Source organism: Helianthus annuus, chromosome 16, assembly GCF_002127325.2.
Source record: "Helianthus annuus cultivar XRQ/B chromosome 16, HanXRQr2.0-SUNRISE, whole genome shotgun sequence".
NCBI classification, from domain to species: Eukaryota; Viridiplantae; Streptophyta; class Magnoliopsida; order Asterales; family Asteraceae; genus Helianthus; species Helianthus annuus.
In genome coordinates, this window is record NC_035448.2 from 9,775,759 (window position 1) to 9,795,492 (window position 19,734).

A 19,734-nucleotide genomic window follows, 5' to 3' on the forward strand; every position below is an offset into this window, starting at 1 on the left:
TTTAAAAGTTAGTTAGGGTTTACTTTAATGATGGAATTTCTCATCTAACAAATGCTAAGAATCTAAAATAAGTCAATAACTAAGAATCTAATGACGGAATTTGTATCCCTCCTCCTTGTCATTGTCGGTCGTTTGTTCCCCTAGGATCGAGTTATGTCGATCCAATAATTTAGGTTGGTGATTTAAATCACCCACCTCCACTTAAGGCCCTCCATTTGCCCACCATTGCACCTTGTTCCTAAACCTACCTAATCTAACGTTAAAAAAGTTGCAATCGGGTCCCCAAGATTCTTTAGGAACAAGTTGCAATGGTGGGCAAATGGAGGGCCTTAAGTGGAGGTGGGTGATTTAAATCACCAACCTAAATTATTGGATCGACATAACTCGATCCTAGGGGAACAAACGACCGACAATGACAAGGAGGAGGGATATAAATGCTAATCTATTTTCTCATCCAAATCTTCGCTGTCATCAGCCTCTTCTTCTTGAATTTGTTTTGGCGTTTTGAACCTTTGAATACCTTAGCTAGATGTCAATTTTCCTACATAACGCCCGTCTTTAGACGAAGCTGATTAGTGGCATCCTGTATTTTGGTGTGATATATTCTTGTTTGGTGACATGTCATTGAAGATCAACTCTTGCTTGGATGCTATTATAATAATGGAGTCCAAAATAGCATTTACACTGGTATCGATCCCTTCATGTCATGCCTATATTCATCAAGAACAAAGCTCACATGATGACATATCACTGTCATCAGTCACTTTTTCTTGAATATTTGTCCATCTCATTCAGCAAAAGCTTATAGAGATACCCACCTCAGAGAAGAATCTATTCGGTGAAACTTCATGCAGAACAATACTGGATATAGAAGAAACGAGCTTTGTCATCTGTGGTTTTTTTAACTATTTTTTGGCGTTTTAAAGTGAGTGGTTTCTAGGAAACATGGCGTTTGTTTTTTGGGTGTGATCAATTGATTGTGCAGAGACGTCTCTCTTATAGGATGTTTTTGGCGTGTAGTTTAGGCGAGATTTTATTATAATAAATGATAGTAATAATGTAACCTTCTTTTCAGTTACTGATTGTATTTATTGTTTTGTTCAGCTTTGTCAGTTTAGGGTGATAGATGTCCCATCTTCCAAGCTTAGTGTTTTTTTAATGGCGTTATGTAGACCAAGATGACATAATACAATAACAGAAAAAATATTAAACAGGAAAAATGTTTTTAATTATTTTTGACGTTTTGTATGTAATGACTTTTTGTAGTATTTTTTGGCGTTTTGAAACTAAATGGAGAAATATAGCATTTTATTATCTTAATAAAAAGATTGCACAGAAGAAAACCAAAAAAATAAATAAATAAATAAAATTCCTCGTTAGAAGGTACTTTATCTAAGAGGTATCAATCAATTCCTTCGTCTTCTTATTCGGGGTCTTCTTCTAGTTTTTCATCTAATTCATCACTTTCATTTTCATTGGCTTCTTGTTGTTGAAGATTCTGAAGCCTCCATTTGAACATGTCCTGCATCAATGCCATTTTTAAGTCCATGTATGTGTTCAAACACGTGGCGTTGTGTAACTCTTCCATGAACCCAACCCCCTGCTTTGTCATGATATCTTTAAGCAGGTAGTCTTCCTGCTCTCTGTTGTCACATATAACGGTCTCCATGTCTGTTTCCTCATCAAAACGCCATGATGTTGTAATTGGGTCCGTTTTTTCATCTGCTTTGTTTGGTTCAAATTTCCTTGTTAATGTTCTCATAAGCTTATGTGTTTCATGACATTCGTTATCCAAGCGATGCCAAGCGATAGGATACCCCTCTGTACCTATTCTTCCACCTTCAAAATTGCTTTGATTGTCCTAACATACACCCTCCTTCTGTTGTCAAAACGTATGATGAATCTGTTAATTCTCAGAGTGTATCTCCAGGAAACGATGGTTGTCATTTTTTACGTTTTGGTTAAACTTGGCATTTTTGGTGAAAGATGTTTTTTTTTAGAATGATGGATTGAAGTGATTATGGAAGCGATGTTTAACGTTGTTTATATAATGACGTTTTTGGCGCGTAATTTAGGAGGGAATTTCTTCTAATAAATGTTAATAATTGAATTTCAGTTACTGTGTTGTTTCATCTTCATGTAATCTCCAACGCGTTTTATCACTAATTTTTGGCGTTTTGTATTAATGGCGTTTTATTTATTTTGAATGGCGTGTTATCATTTTTGTTGGCGTTTTGAATTTGAGCGGTAAAAGACCATTTTACCCTTAATGAAGCGTGTTCACTTAATAGAGTTGTTGTTATTTATGAAAACGCCACCGCGCCAGTCTAGTCCATAGATTGTTTTGATCGGACGATCCACAACTGTTCTCATTGTTCTCACACTTTTCATCGTTTTATCTAAATCCTGACCCTATATATATATATATATATATATATATATATATATATATATAGGGTTAAGTTCATTAGTGAAAAACCCCCTTAATAGTGAACTGTGTGAACTAATCCTAGCCCTTGATTATCAATACACAAGTGTAAACCAATGACCATGATTTGATCAGGATTTGATGATGAAATACACTCAGGGCCGACTCTTAGGTCGGCCAACCAGTGTCGTCGCCCGAGGTGTAACAACTGTCACTAAAATCAATAATTAGGACGATAATTAGTCAATAAGAAAATCCTAATTAAGACACCCAAATAATTCTGCATTTGCCCTAAAATTACAGAACAATCGGAATCAGGATCAGGGCCCCTAAAACTCAAGGGGGGCAAACCCTAGTTGAATAGTTATCTAAAATAAACGTTGCAAAGTTCTGATTGGCCCAATTGTTGAATCACCAAAGCTAGTCCCGAGCCTAGGCAGCCTATGAATTAGACTGCTTAGCTTACGGACCGCAAGGGAAAAGGCTTACGGTCCGTAAGCATGTCCCAAAAATCACTATAAATAGCCGACCTTGGGACTTGAACTGAGAAATGAAAACGACGTAAAGTTGCTGTCTGTACGTCGAGTTAAGGCTGTAATACTACAATAAACACACACGATCACGAGGTGCTGCCACAATCAGGGTAATAACTCGATCGCTATTACGATTCAACGTCCGATCGATTATAACTATCCAACGATTGTCTGAGTGCTGCTCAAATTGAGCTGATACTTTGTTATTCATTGTGATTTCGACTTGAATGTTTGAGTGCTGTTCAAATTCGGACTATGCTCTGTCATTCGTTGTGAATCCATTGAATTATTGAGTATTGCACTTATTAATTGTTGTGAGGGTTTAATCTCGTGAATTGACGTAACTGCTGAATTAGTTACTAACCCATTTGTGTGTACATTGTTAATTAAATTAGGTTAATCACAAGCAAATCAGTAAGGCTTAAACTCTGCTCGTAAAATCTGCAATGTGAGTCATTCTCTTTTTATCAACTGTTTTACAAAACTCCAAATTATTTTCAAAGTTATAATTACAAGGATTAAGTCTTTGTAATCACCAAGTTACAGCCGGTATGTGGGGTTTTGTATACATGACTTGATAATCTTCAACATTGGGGCAACCAATGGGTGATATGACCATAATCACAGACACCACTGGACAGGTGGGCCAGTGGGTCGAGTGATAAAGTACCGTGGGTAGTTGGTTTGATATCAGAAACATTGTAATCGCTCTTAATATTGTGAATTATAACTAATGGGTCGTTTTAGTAAAATGAATGATTCACTCAGTATTTCCCCGCTGACAAAACCTTTTTCAAACATGTTTCAGGTGATATGTTGTGAGCAAAGAAAGAAAAGTGCCGTGAAGCACTCCCAGCTTAGAAAAGTGGCTCAGTGTAAATAAATAAAAGAAACATGTTTTGAAAAATAAAGATTTCCCTGGGAAATCACGTTGTTGTAAATATCGGGAGTTTATCCCTAAAGTTATAAAGCGAGCAGTTTAAATTACTGAAAGATCCTGTTTTAAAACGACTTCCGCTGTCGCCTTAAATTTAAATACCGCAGGATTTCTGTCCCGCGGCTCCTGAAACGGGTCAAACCGGGTCGGGGGCCGTGACAGAAATAAGGTGGTATCAGAGCCACTGTTTTAAGCTTACTGATAAAGCTCACTATTTTAAGCCTATTGAAGTAATTGAAAAATACTTAGGAATTTTAATTTCCATTCTGTGAATATATGCTTATTAACTGATTAATTGTTAAAATTACAGTATGGGTAAACAAAAGATTTCTGCTATATACCGCAAATTAGATAGTACACCTAAAGAACAGGGAACCTCTTCCTCCAAATCTCCCACCGAGTTAGAGGAAGGAATCTTTGTCCGTAAGGCAAATTATGAAAACCCACTTACCCCGGAGAAAAGGAATTTGATTATTAGGAAGGGTCAATAGAAAAAGAAACCCCAAACCAAGAGAGTGAGGTTTAACCCGGAGATTCAGGAAATTAGCAATAATCCACCAGGGGAAAATAACCTAGATGAAAAATGGGCAAATTTGTATCTACTCGCTATCGTAGCAGAAAATGCAAATCTTTAAACTTTAAATCTAGAAATAAGTACTTCCCAGTAAATAAATAAATAAATCTGAGTGTGTTCTGTTTGCTGTTATGTTGTACAAATTAGTGTGCAATAAAAATGTTTATTTGTTAAGCTTTGTTCCAAAGTTTTAACTTAGCATTTTTGTGCATTTTGCATATATGCTACACAGCATGAGTGAGCTATCCGAGGCGTTTCAGAACCTCAACCTCTATCCTGTGCCAATTGAAGTCTCCCACAACTTCACTGGTTACATTGCCGACATAGAGGAACCTCTGGAATTCCAAGCTCCACCGCTGGAAAAAGCAAAACCTAAAAAGAGGAGAAGATATGTAGGGTGGAGAAAAGTGCGTAGAAGGAAACCCGCAACTAGGAGACTCCCTAAAATAGAAAATCCTGTAAGTGTGAGCAAGGGAAAGGAAATAGAAACCAGAGAAAGTTCCAAACCAGCAGGGACAGAAATAGGGAAAGACCTAAAGCAAAAGGGAATAGAGATCGGAGAAAGCTCTAAACAGCCGGAGGAGATCACATTCCAGGACGAAATAGACCGTCTACTGGCCAATTGTGATATCATAGAGCCTGTCAACAATAATCTCTTCTCTTACCCTGCTACAGCCCAACTCCCAATAAACCTAGAACCAGTTATTCCAGACCCACTAGTCCACACACGACCATTAGGCCAAATGGAAGAATGGTGGACCAATGACTGGCAATTCCAAAATATAGTCAATAGTCCCTATAGTTTTCTCCCACAGTTTGATCCAGAACCTATCCCTAATCCGCCAATGAGCTATGAAAATTTAGTTGAACTGCATCAGTTTGGTGAAGAACTGATAGGCACTGGGAATAGGATCAGGGAAATTGGGGAGCAGATTTCCTGGAAGTATGACGAAAGGGAAAGTCACTACTGAACTGCCAGTTGATCCAAGAATAGTGGGGAGGGTTTGGAAAAGCTTGTTTGTATCATAACTAATACAGTAAAACTAACTCTATAAAATGGGCAATAAAACAATGTAAGATAAAAAGTGTGTATTGAAGCAGATATAATATATAAAACAAAACAGAAGTCGAGGCATCGACAATTTTGGTTATATCTATATGTTGTAATAATCTATATGTTTATCTGTGATGATTTTATTACCAATAATTAGATACTAATAATTCCTATCAATATAAATTAGCAGATAGAAAACGCTAGTAATGAACCAGTTAATGAAGAGAATCAATCTGAGCAAAATCAGGAAAACCAATACATGACTAGACAAGATATTGAAAATATCATCACTCAAGGGATAGCCAATGCTATTCCAGAAATCATGGCTGCTGCTAGGAAACCTGTTGAATCACAACAAATCATTCCTAGTAAACGTACTCAGGAAGATAATTTTAGCCATAGTGTAAATGGAGGCGGCAATCATGATAATCATGATAACAATCCGCAACAGGCCCTACTCCCCAAGAAAATGAAAGCTGCAACGCCTGGTTGCACTTACAAGGAATTTCTTGCCTGTAAACCAGCAGAATTTGCAGGTAATGAAGGGCAACTGCAACACTGCGATGGTTAGAGAAAACCGAAGCAGTAATTGCAATAAGTAAATGTGCTGAAAAAGATCAAGTGATGTATGCATCAAACCTGTTCAAAGAAGGGGCGCTAGAATGGTGGAACACAGTGCTACAAGCAAAAGGAAGAAGGGTGGCCTATGCAATGAATTGGGAAGAATTTAAGAGTCTTGTCGAAAGAAAATTCTGCCCCGAATACGAAAAGGAACAAATGGCAAACAAGTTCCTGAGTCATCGTATGATAGGCGTCGACTGTCGGGGATACACTTCGACATTCTTCGAATATGCGAGAGTGGTACCTACCCTGGCTTCGCCAGAACCGGTGCTCATATCCCGTTATATTTGGGGATTAATTAGAGAAATCCGTAACATCGTTAAAGCTGCAAGGCCACGCACTATTGACGATGTTGTAGAGTTAGCCAACACCTTAACCGATGAACTGGTGCGCACAAGAGAAGAAGATCGAAAGAAAGAATTGGCTCAGAAGATTACCCAGGGATTTCGTACGGGTAATAATAACCGCTTTAAAAGAAGAGGAACAGGGCAATCCTCAACCCCGCCATTCTGCAGAAATTGCAAGAGAAAGCATTTTGGAAGATGCTATATAACCTGCAATTTTTGCAAATCAGTAGGACATAGTGAAGATAACTGCAAAAAGAAAGCCACAGTCTGCTATAACTGTGGAGAAACCGGACATTACAAAACAGAATGCCCTAAATTGGTTAAAACCGCAGATAATAAAGGCAAACAAGCTGAAGGGACAACTAAGAAAAATGCTCGCGCATTCCAACTGACCACTCAAGAAGCCGAACTCATTCCAGATGTGATAGCGGGTACGTTCTTAGTACATAACGTCTATGCAAAAGTATTATTTGACTCTGGTGCAAACCAAAGTTTCATTAATACTTAATTCTGCCAAGCTCTTAACTTACCTTTAACTACCCTTAGGCAGATTTTTACAGTCGAAACGGCAGATGAAAATTCTGTCAACATTGATAAAGTATTGCAAGAAGGAAAGATAGAACTGTTAGGCCATAAGTTTTATGCAAACTTGTTACCTATGAATTTAGCCGGATTCGATGTAGTATTAGGAATGGATTGGTTAGTCGCCAACCATGCTCGAATCCTGTGTGATAAGAATTCCGTAGAAATCCGTACCCCCACAGGAGAAGTAATCTTAATTACAGGAGATAGACCTCGGAAGCCACTGAAGTTCATTTCAGTAATGAAATTGGCTTGTTATTCAAGGAAACAAGAAATGGTGTATATGATTTCTGTAATCATTAATACTAAAAGTAAGGAACTCCAGGACATCCCTATAGTTTCAGAATACCCAGATGTCTTTCCAGAAGAATTACCTGGGTTACCACCGGATAGGGAAGTAGAGTTTAGAATTCATCTAATTCCAGGTACTACACCAATAGCTAAGGCACCTTATCGATTAGCACCTACTGAAATGCTAGAATTGAAAAAGCAGTTAGATGAATTACTAAGCAAAGGATTTATACAACCTAGTTCATCCCCTTGGGGTGCACCAATGTTGTTTGTGAAAAAGAAAGATGGGTCAATGAGAATGTGTATCGATTATAGGGAATTGAACAAGGTTACAATTAAGAATCGATACCCACTACCTAGGATTGATGATCTTTTTGATCAATTACAAGGAGCTAGGTATTTCTCTAAGATAGATTTAAGATCCGGATACCACCAGTTGAAAGTACAAGAGGATGACATACCTAAAACTGCTTTCAGAACTAGGTATGGCCATTATGAGTTTACAGTCATGCCCTTCGGATTAACAAATGCTCCAGCCGCATTTATGGACATGATGAATAGAATCTGTAAACCATACTTGGATAAATTTGTAATCGTGTTCATTGACGATATACTAATTTATTCCAAAAGTCAGGAAGAACATTGTGAGCACCTGCATGCACTCTTAACTTTGTTAAGAAAGGAAAAACTCTATGCCAAATTCTCGAAGTGTGAATTCTGGCTGCAGGAAGTACAATTTTTAGGTCATATGGTGAATCACGAAGGAATTCACGTAGATCCTGCTAAAATAGAAGCAATTACTAACTGGAAGGTTCCACGAACGACTATTGAAGTTAGAAGTTTTCTAGGATTAGCTGGATACTATAGACGATTTATTAAAGACTTCTCTAAGATAGTTGTACCTTTGACTAAGCTAACCTGTAAAGCAGTTAAGTTTGAATGGGGACCTAGACAAGAGGAAGCTTTTAGGATTCTAAAGCACAAATTGACGAACGCTCCAATCTTAGCTTTACCCGAAGGAACCGAAGATTTTGAAGTATACTGTGATGCTTCAAAATTAGGATATGGATGTGTATTGATGCAACGCAAAAAAAGTAATTGCGTATGCCTCTAGACAGTTGAAAAAGCACGAGGAAAATTATACAACTCATGACCTAGAGTTAGGAGCCATAATTTTTGCCCTTAAGATTTGGAGACATTATCTGTACGGAAGTAAGTTTACTATCTATACAGATCATAAAAGTTTAAGGTATATATTTGGGAAAAAAGAGTTAAACATGAGGCAAAGAAGGTGGATGGAAATCCTAAGTGATTACGACTGTAATATTCAATATCACGAAGGAAGGGCAAACGTAGTCGCAGATGCCTTAAGTCATAAGTATCATGAAAAGCAAAAACGAGTCCATGCTCTTAGGTTAAATCTACAATTAGATTTAATGGAACAATTGAAGAAAGTTCAGGGAACGACAATCAAGGATGATGCTGAAGGAATGAAAGGTTACCTAAAGGAACTAGAACAAGGAAAAGATGGAATTTGGAGATTCCACAAGAAACGAATTTGGGTACCTAAGCAGGGAGAATTAAGAAATAAAATTTTAGAAGAAGCTCATAAATCTAGGTATACTGTACATCCAGGAAACATGTGCCAAGATTTAAGAAATAATTTCTGGTGGATAGGAATGATAAAGGACATAGCTGAATATGTAACCAAGTGTCTTACTTGTTCGCAAGTTAAGGCCGAACACCAAAAACCTTCAGGACTACTACAACAGTTAGAAATGCCGGTATGGAAATGGGAACTCATAACAATGGACTTTGTTACTAAGTTACCCAAAACCAGAAAAGGTAATGATACTATTTGGGTAATTATGGATCGATTAACCAAATCAGCTCATTTTCTACCAATGAAGGAAACCTTTAGCATGGAAAGGTTAGCCAAGTTGTACGTAGACGAAGTAGTATCCTTACATGGAGTCCCACTCTCTATTGTATCGGATAGAGATAGTCGTTTCACTTCCCGTTTCTGGACAAGTTTCCAGGAGGCAATGGGAACTCGACTCAATTTAAGTACTGCATATTATCCTCAAACGGACGGACAAAGTGAAAGGACGATAGGAACCCTAGAAGACATGCTCCGAGCATGTGTAATTGATTTTGGTGGTAATTGGGATAGCCATTTACCATTAATTGAATTCTCCTATAACAATAGTTATCATTCGAGCATCGAAGCTGCTCCATTCGAAGCACTGTATGGACGCAAGTGCAGAACTCCCGTTTGTTGGGCAGAAATAGGAGAAAGTCAATTATCAGGACCAGAGATTGTGCAAGAAACCACTGACAAGATATCGCAAATCAAGGAAAGACTGAAGACTGCTAGAGATCGTCAGAAGAGTTATGCAGACAATCGCCGCAAGCCACTAGAATTCAGGTAGGAGACAAAGTACTTTTGAAAGTTTCTCCTTGGAAAGGAGTGGTACGATTCGGTAAGAAAGGAAAACTGAGTCCGAGATATGTTGGACCATTCCCAGTGATCCAACGAATAGGACCAGTAGCTTATCGTTTACAACTACCAGAAGAATTAGCTGGAGTACATGATGTGTTTCATGTATCCAATCTCAAGAAATGTCTATCAGACGAATCCCTGGTAGTACCTCTTCAAGATATAGAGGTAAATAAAAAGCTGTAATTCGTAGAGAAACCCCTACAAATAGAAGACCGGAAGATCAAGTTTCTCAAACACAAACGACTAGTGCTAGTGAAAGTCAAATGGGAATCCAGGAGAGGACCAGAGTACACCTGGGAACTGGAATCAGAAATGAAACAAAAGTACCCTCATCTATTTCAGTAAATCTCGAGGACGAGATTTTTCTCAAGGTGGGGAGGATGTAACAACTGTCACTAAAATCAATAATTAGGACGATAATTAGTCAATAAGAAAATCCTAATTAAGACACCCAAATAATTCTGCATTTGCCCTAAAATTTACAGAACAATCAGAATCAGGATCAGGGCCCCTAAAACTCAAGGGGGGCAAACCCTAGTTGAATAATTATCTAAAATAAACGTTGCAAAGTTCTGATTGGCCCAATTGTTGAATCACCAAAGCTAGTCCCGAGCCTAGGCAGCCTATGAATTAGACTGCTTAGCTTACGGACCGCAAGGGAAAAGGCTTACGGACCGCAAGGGAAAAGGCTTACGGTCCGTAAGCATGTCCCAAAAATCACTATAAATAGTCGACCTTGGGACTTGAACTGAGAAATGAAAACGACGTAAAGTTGCTGTCTGTACATCGAGTTAAGGCTGTAATACTACAATAAACACACACGATCACGAGGTGCTGCCACAGTCAGGGTAATAACTCGATCGCTATTACGATTCAACGTCCGATCGATTATAACTATCCAACGATTGTCTGAGTGCTGCTCAAATTGAGCTGATACTTTGTTATTCATTGTGATTTCGACTTGAATGTTTGAGTGCTGTTCGAATTCGGACTATGCTCTGTCATTCGTTGTGAATCCATTGAATTATTGAGTATTGCACTTATTAATTGTTGTGAGGGTTTAATCTCGTGAATTGACGTAACTGCTGAATTAGTTACTAACCCATTTGTGTGTACATTGTTAATTAAATTAGGTTAATCACAGGCAAATCAGTAAGGCTTAAACTCTGCTCGTAAAATCTGCAATGTGAGTCATTCTCTTTTTATCAACTGTTTTACAAAACTCCAAATTATTTTCAAAGTTATAATTACAGGGATTAAGTCTTTGTAATCACCAAGTTACAGCCGGTATGTGGGGTTTTGTATACATGACTTGATAATCTTCAACATTGGGGCAGCCAATGGGTGATATGACCATAATCACAGACACCACTGGACAGGTGGGCCAGTGGGTCGAGTGATAAAGTACCGTGGGTAGTTGGTTTGATATCAGAAACATTGTAATCGCTCTTAATACTGTGAATTATAACTAATGGGTCGTTTTAGTAAAATGAATGATTCACTCAGTATTTCCCCACTGACAAAACCTTTTTCAAACATGTTTCAGGTGAAATGTTGTGAGCAAAGAAAGAAAAGTGCCGTGAAGCACTCCCAGCTTAGAAAAGTGGCTCAGTGTAAATAAATAAAAGAAACATGTTTTGAAAAATAAAGATTTCCCTGGGAAATCACATTGTTACAAATATCGGGAGTTTATCCCTAAAGTTATAAAGCGAGCAGTTTAAATTACTGAAAGATCCTGTTTTAAAAAGACTTCCGCTGTCGCCTTAAATTTAAATACCGCAGGATTTCTGTCCCGCGGCTCCCTAAACGGGTCAAACCGAGTCGGGGGCCGTGACACGAGGCCTAAATTTTCAAAGGGCCCGAAAAGTTTTTATAAGCTTTTATATATATGTTAAATTATATATTTAGTATATGCATTCATTTATTATATAAAAAAGTGTTGTTAGTTCAGTGGAAAAAACCATATCGGTTTAATGTAGAGTTCTCAAGTTCAAGTCTTGGTTCCATCACCGAAGTTTTATTTTTTTAATTTATTTCCCTTGAACCACGATTCTGGGCCCAATTATCTTTGTCGCCCGGGGTCAATTTTTTTTAGAGTTATCGGGGACGGCTCTGAATACACTAGTGTATTTTACGATTTGATGATGTAAATCAATGACCAGAATTTGTTCATTTAGTTCACAAATACACTAGTGTTCACTTTAGAACCCCACCATATATTGTAAATCAATGACCCTGATTATTATTTAATCATCTTTTTCTTAGGCGAAGGCTTCACGGTTCTGCTATTGGGCTGCAAATGTTAACTGGGCTACACTTATAGAGGGTGTGTCATGGGGCTTGGTCCAATGGAGTCATGATCGAAAGGCCCCCAACCTATATCTAACACTAGATTTGAATAGTTGGGCTGATTGTTCAAGTTGACCCGATTTGTTAAACTTCTTTTTAACTCATTTATTATTATTTAAATAAAATCTTTTATTTGATAGCTTTATTTAATTTAGAGTTAAATGCCATTTTAATCCCTGTGGTTTGGATCATTTTGCCAGTTTAGTCCAAAGGTTTGAAACATTGCCATTTTAGTCCAAATAGTTTCAAACATTGCCATTTTAGTCCACATGGTTAACTCCATCTATTTTTTTCTGTTAACTAGAAGAGCAATTCGGTCATTTTATATGCAATTCTGTTAACTAGAAGGGCAATTCAGCCATATAAAATGACTGAATTGCTCTTCTAGTTAACAGAAAAAATGGATGGAGTTAACACAATGGACTAAAATAGCAACGTTTGAAACTATTTGGACTAAAATGGGAACATTTCAAACCTTTGAACTAAACTGACAAAATGACCCAAACCACAGGGACTAAAATGGCATTTAACTCTTTAGTTTATTTTCCAGTCTCTTTTAGTTCCCTTTGTAATGATTTCTTTACATGTTTTATTATTATGATTCTTTAAGAATCAATTTAAATAATATTAATTTAAATTAGTTAATCTATTTTTTTTTAATTTCACCTTAAATAGAAAATCTTTTATTTTTGAAATAATTACAAATGTTATTTTAATAAGAAGTGAGTAGTTTAGTAATATAAAATGGCCGATTCAAAGTTTGTAATAGAACGATATGGTGAATGGCTATGTATCATGGGGTGATTTGCTACATGAAAATGGATTATTGGTTCTAGTGTGATCGGCAAATTTCCTCCATCTTGAGAAGACTTAAAGTACATGTTAAATATTAAAATAATTGTGAATGGTTCAACTTGGCAGCCATATTCGACAGGGCCGGTTTTGAGCCTGTGCGGGAGGTGCCACCGCACAGGGCCCAAAATATCTAGAGGCCCAAAATTGTTTAAAATATATAAATATAAATATATAATTAGTGTAGAAAAGCATAAACAAATTCTCTTTGTGGTTCAGTGGATACGGCTGCCTTCTATTGAATCAGCCATCCCGGGTTCGAATCCCATAGTGGTCACTTTTTTATTCTTATTTTCTTTATCTAATGTTATGTTTTTTTTGGGCCTCAAGGGCTACGGCTGATTATAAAACAAGGGGAAAGACCCCATATAGTTGGATTTAAATTTGGGCCTTAATAAATTTGTAAACCTCTTCAATTTTTTCTTCTCATTTAACCATTTACATAATAAACTTTACATGTTTTCTTGTTTAAATTTGTAGGTTTCTAATTTCTCATTTAACCATCTACAATATAAATTTAGAAGAACTCAATATCTATTGTTCATTTTGCTACACTACTTTTGTTTTGTTTATCTTACAATAATTATCATTGTATTGTGGTTTTTTTATATATAATTAATTAGTTTATACTATAGGAAAGGGGCCCAAAGTTTTTGTCTCACACGGGGCCCAAAATTTTTTTATCATTTTCGAAGACGGCCCTGATATTCGAATTAAGGGGGTGTTAAAGGCTCAAGAAGATTACAAAATGTAACAGTCTAACCCGGGTATAAGCCGACATGTCACATTCCATGTTGATTTTCATCATAAGTATTTGAAAGGGATCACAAAAAAAAAAAAAAAAAAAAAAAAAAAAAAAAAAAAAGCCCTTATAATTTAAATACATTACTAAATGTTAAAAGTTATACCACCATCCATGTTGATTTTCATCTATTTTCACAATTCTTTTGTTATCCCACATTCAAAACTTGTAACATGTAAGTTCTTATTGCTAAATCCGATTCCACCTTTCTTAACAATCGTATAAAGTTATTTGTTCTTAGTGTGAGAACTAATCCATCACAAATCGTGAGAAATCAAAATGTAAATAAGAGAAGGGGGGGGGGGGTCAAAGGGTATTTATACAATTTTGACATTTATTGCGGATTTTGAGTTTCGGATATTCTCGTCGGATTTCAAGCAACATCGTGCTCATCACGTGACACATGGTACCACCAGTACGCAGGGCCGATTCAACGTTTTTAGAGGTCCTAAGCAAACTACAAAGGTGGGGCCCTTTGAATCGGTATAAATAAAACATCGGTTCTGCTTTCTGCCTTCCAAGTCTTAATCGCAAACACAATATCAAAACTCAAAGATTCAATCTATCAACTAGGAATTTAGGGCAAACAGTGATTGAGTTGCACCCCACTAATTTATTCTAATTTCGCCTCTAAGGCTCTAATCTCTCCCCAACCGGCGACTCCATTGAGCAGAATGAGACTGTGCAACGTTAGAGTTAGCGAGAATAACGAAATCGACCTAAATTAAATACGAATTGCATATTGTTTAGCGTTGGAAGTGGGCCTCTTTATTTTAAAATCGGTTCTTGAGTTCCGCCTTGCAATAAATATAGTTTTTGTTTTGTTCATTTGGGTCTAATCGATAAAACACATATGCTTTGTAAAGATTCTTTAAAGATTTAAGGCCTCTATTTTTTGGAGGCCCTAGGCCATTGCCTATATTGAAAGCCTCTAGTGTCACACCCCAATCGATGGCAGAAACATCGAGGCAGGATGAACGAGATTACTTAAAGACAACATAACACTAAATTGCGACAATAGATTAAGATTTAAATTTCTTTTCATTTCATCAAATTCAAATATTACATTGTCTCAAAGGAAATACAACAATTTCAAATTACATGACTAAAACATAAGAATACATAAATAAAGTTTGGTGAGTTTCTAAATCCACCCTAAGTAGGTTTTTTGCGTCGCCAATTATTTCCTGCAACATGTATAAAATATCAACACAAATTATGTGAGTGCACATACTAGGTTGTCTACATAGCATAAGTATGAATAAAAGTCTCAAATATGCATGTTAATTGTATACTAAATCATATAATGATACTAACATGCAATAGCGTAATCTTGTCACCGAAGTAAGCAAGACCGTAAAGATCGAATACTTAACAATGACCCAACAAATGGGGCGGTGTGCTAATCCTATAGCGTTATACATATTAAGGGAGGCTTTTTAGAGTTAATGATAGATAACATGACATAAGATTGTTCTAGCATGTATGACGATTTAGCATAACAAGTAAACATGTTTAAGGATTGAGTTTATGCATAAGACTGATGGTATGTGTGTGATTGTGTATTTAATTACGGATACATGTTGCAACCCAAATAGTGTTTAAAGCGTAAAATTGGTCAAGTATGAACTCGCGGTTTGCGAAGATTTTCCATAAAGTGTGAACAAGCGGTTTTGAAGGATGGAACACCGAAGTTACCCTAAAAAGGTAAACAAATGTGTATAAGTATTTGGACTTGGAGATTGGAAATGTAAACGAAAGTTACAAGTATGAAATTACATAAAAATATATCATGTCTTAGACACTTATTCGGACACTATTATGTGTTTGTGTTTTTCATGAGTCCGATTACTCATTAGAAATCCAAGCTAAGGAACCAAGACTTTGGATATTCTCCACCTCAACATAATGTTCAACTATGGTTTGATTAATATCATAGTTGGGTTTTTGGAGCATGTATTATATATGTATATATATGTTATTAGATATATTGTCAAGTATCTCAAGCATCGTTAAGTATTAGAGGTAGGATAAATCCAATAACCTCAAGAATTCACCATTGCACAAAATCACCACAAGGATGATTCGGATGGTCATGAATAATATGAAGAACATAAACTAATTCTTCTAATTCACCATGTAACCAAGTGAGTTCAACTAGTAGAGTGCATTCCAAACATGATTATGGTTGGAGACTTGGTGTAGTTTGTTCATTTTGTTTACTTGAAAGTTACTTGGTGTCTTAGATTATATGAAAATGGAGGTATATGACCTCAGAGTTCCCGAATTCATACCCCAACATAAGTCTCCCAACAATAGATCTTGTTGGTAACTTGGTTTGGTACAAAGAAATCAAAAAAACAAAAAAACAAAAAACAAAGTACAAGATGAACAAGTATGAAAGTTTTAAGAAAAACACCCAACTTGGACCTCAAAATGGTGATGTACTATTTTTGTTTACCTTGGTAAACATGTGGTAACACTCCCAGAGGTTATCCAAGGAAGGAAAAACAAGAAAACAAGAAAACATGAAGAAAAGTTGAAGAAAATATTTAGAAGGTGGTAAGGGGTTGTATTTATAGTTGGGATTAGGGTTTGGGTGTTAAATGTCACACCCTGGCTTTGCGGAAACGTGGGTTTATTTGGTGTGACTTCTTAATATCATAGCATAATCACAACAATGCTATATGAAAATAAAACCATGATGTTCATCCATTATTTCAAGTTTAAAAAGTAAAATAAGACAACATTGTTTAGAAAGTCGACACATGCAATGGATTACAACATGACATAATAAAAATCTTGTTCATACGACACAACCATAAGACATGAATTAAAAACACAGTTTAAGACTTGTGACTCGTCCAGGCAAAAGTCACAATCCCTAAACTCGGATGACATCATTTCTCCTACGCAGCTTGACGACATAGCATACCTTGCCAGATCCCTAATTTCCTGAAATACATGTAATTTGAAAAATCAACAAAAAGTTGAGCGAGTACATGTAAAAGTGAGTATGAATAAACCTTTAAAGTATGTATAAAAGTCCCTGGTATGTAGCAATAAGGAAAAAGAGATCACCAATGGGTTGCAAAGTCACTGGTATGTGTGAGAAAGTGCAGGGAAACTCAAACCTAGCAAATTTGTACCGGGCTTCGGCTGTAAGACACAGTCACCTCTATGGGCCTCCCCGGCCTCATGGGTGTGGGCTCGCTACACCCAAATAGATCTATCACTCTTGTGTCCCTCGGTCCTACAACGAGGATTAATGGCCTCGAGTGTTGTACCCACCCCTCACATGATCTAGTAGTATAAACCCTCCCTACGCCAACCATACCATGTAATAAATGTTTGTAATAATTGTCGCATGTATTTCACCCCCGAAGTATAAAACTGAAACAGTAAAGAGAAAAGGGGGACATGAACTCACTGAAGTACGTCTCGTGAAATAGTCGATCCCAAATCAACCTGCTGCGTGACGACCTACATGTACTAATTCCTATTAGACGGACGACCGTGCCTTGGCTTAAGGTTTAACGTTTTTGGGAAATAGTTAGACAACTATTTCGTATTTACACTTCTTAATTATTTTATAAGTATATTCCTTCCCAAGGATGGGGGGTAATAATACATGTGTGTTTTATAATTCCGAAAATATATTTTAAGTCTCACTTGAAAATATATTTAATCACTTTGTCTAAAATGTTTTAGTTTTCCAAAATATATATATTTTTCCAAAAATATTATATTTTATTTCCTAAATTTTCCAAAATAATATTCTACCAAAAATATACAAATAGGAGTATTTTTCTTAAAAAAAAATACATAAGTTGCGTTTTTAAAGTTCGCGTTGTATTACGATACTTGTATAATAAATATTTTTTTTGTGAGAGCGTTGATATTATTTTGGGAGTCGTAATTTCATGATATTTCAAGTTATATTATTTTTACCCTAAAAATAATATATATAGTTCACAAAATAAACACATAATCACACAAGCGTTTTATTATAAAATATATATTCTAAATATATATTTAACAAGTTTTATTTGCGAAAATCCACCTCCGGTACTTGGTATTTTGAAATAAAAATCATGGCGAAATTTATTTTGAAAACCAAGTTAAAAATACATTTGTAACCATTTGTTATAAAAAATATTTCTAAGTGTTATATTTCTAGAAAAATTTCGCCAGAGTTTCCTCTGTAAATGGAGGTGTCCATGCTTTTAGCATATCATTTTCTTTTGAAAAAATCAATCAACAATCATCAAACAACAATATATACAATATTTAATCACTAATCTTGACAAAATAAGATTAAATCATAAACTCATGAACTTGAAAGTTTGTAAAAAAGAAATATGTAGTAAGTTACCAACATGTTTAGTGGGTCTTGTTATCTTTAAAAATAAGATTAGTTTCTTAAAAACTTTATTTTTAAAGAATTTGAAGTTTAACAACTTCTAGTCATGATTTACAAAAAAAATATTTCTTTGTTAAATTTTCTTGTTACACAAGTGTTTACACACTTGTTTATTTACCAAAAATGCTTCTAGTTCATAAAATATCCGGGTTTTAACAACATTAGTATCTTCCGTTTGGTTCTTCCGAAAACCCACTTGTAGATCTTTAGATCCACAAGTTTACAACTTCATTTTACAAGAAAACTTATGTTTATTCAAGTTCAAAGCTTATGAATGGATGGATCCATCATCTTTCAACTTTCTAACTTTTACATCCTACTAGTTCATGTTCTTAAACATGAACTAGTATGTCTAGATGATGATTCATCATATTTCTACTAACAAACAACATCAAATAATCACAACTACACAAGATTCACATGATTTACACACATAACTTCTCTTTATCCACCCTTTATCACTTTATGTTCAAGATTAATGTAAGTTCTTTAGAGTTTCTTAAGTTTTAACCATTCAATCAACTATTAACCACCAAAAACAAGATCAAGATGATGTTTAGAAGCACTTACTACTAGCACAAGGCTAGGGAAGAAACAAGGCGTAAAAGTGGTGGATAACAGGAATCTAGAGTGGTTCTTGAACTTCCGAGTGCACCGAGCTTGTTTGTAGGACTCCTTGCTCCTTTGTATGTATGAGAAATGGTTGTATGGAGGTTGGATGGTGGTTGATGGTGGCGGCCGTGAGGTGGTGAAGAGGGAGGAGTGAAAGTTGTTTGTTAAAGTGTTGTGATGAAAGAGATGGGATGTCTTGTGTGTATATTTATAATCCAATTACAAGATTAACCATCATGTATTATGTCTTCTAGATACCCCACAAACAACAATTAAATAATCAAAGAAAACAAGGGGGTGTACCACCCCTTATGACCGTCAACATGAGGGGGGGGGGTTGGGTGGTGATGGAACTTAGTTACTTATTTAGTTAGGATGTAATGGGTTTAGTTAAGTTATTAGTGTGTTAACTAATATAAAGGGTGTTAGGGTGTTCGGGGACCCTAACTAGCTCAAAGTGAAAACTATGTGTTTGGCAATATTTTTATGTTCCGGGTAAAGTCCGGTTGTTAGGTTGGATGTTGATCCGTTAAAGTGCTAAGTAAAGCTTTTAAGTGTCTTTTATATTGTTTTAGTGACACATTAAATTTCCCAACACTTTGGAAAGTGTCTAGGACTATTTTACCAAGTTTTTGTACTTTACTAGCTTTGTTAAAAGCTGAATTTTGGTATTTAGTGCAGAATTCTGCACTTTAAGTATGTTTTAGGCACTTCCGGTCACTATAACTATCACCTAGTGACACAGTTCTATGGTCCTCACCTCCCTACACTCCCTACTAGTGTAGTGATCTATTCCCGGCTCATACTGGCCTCAGAAACAATATCT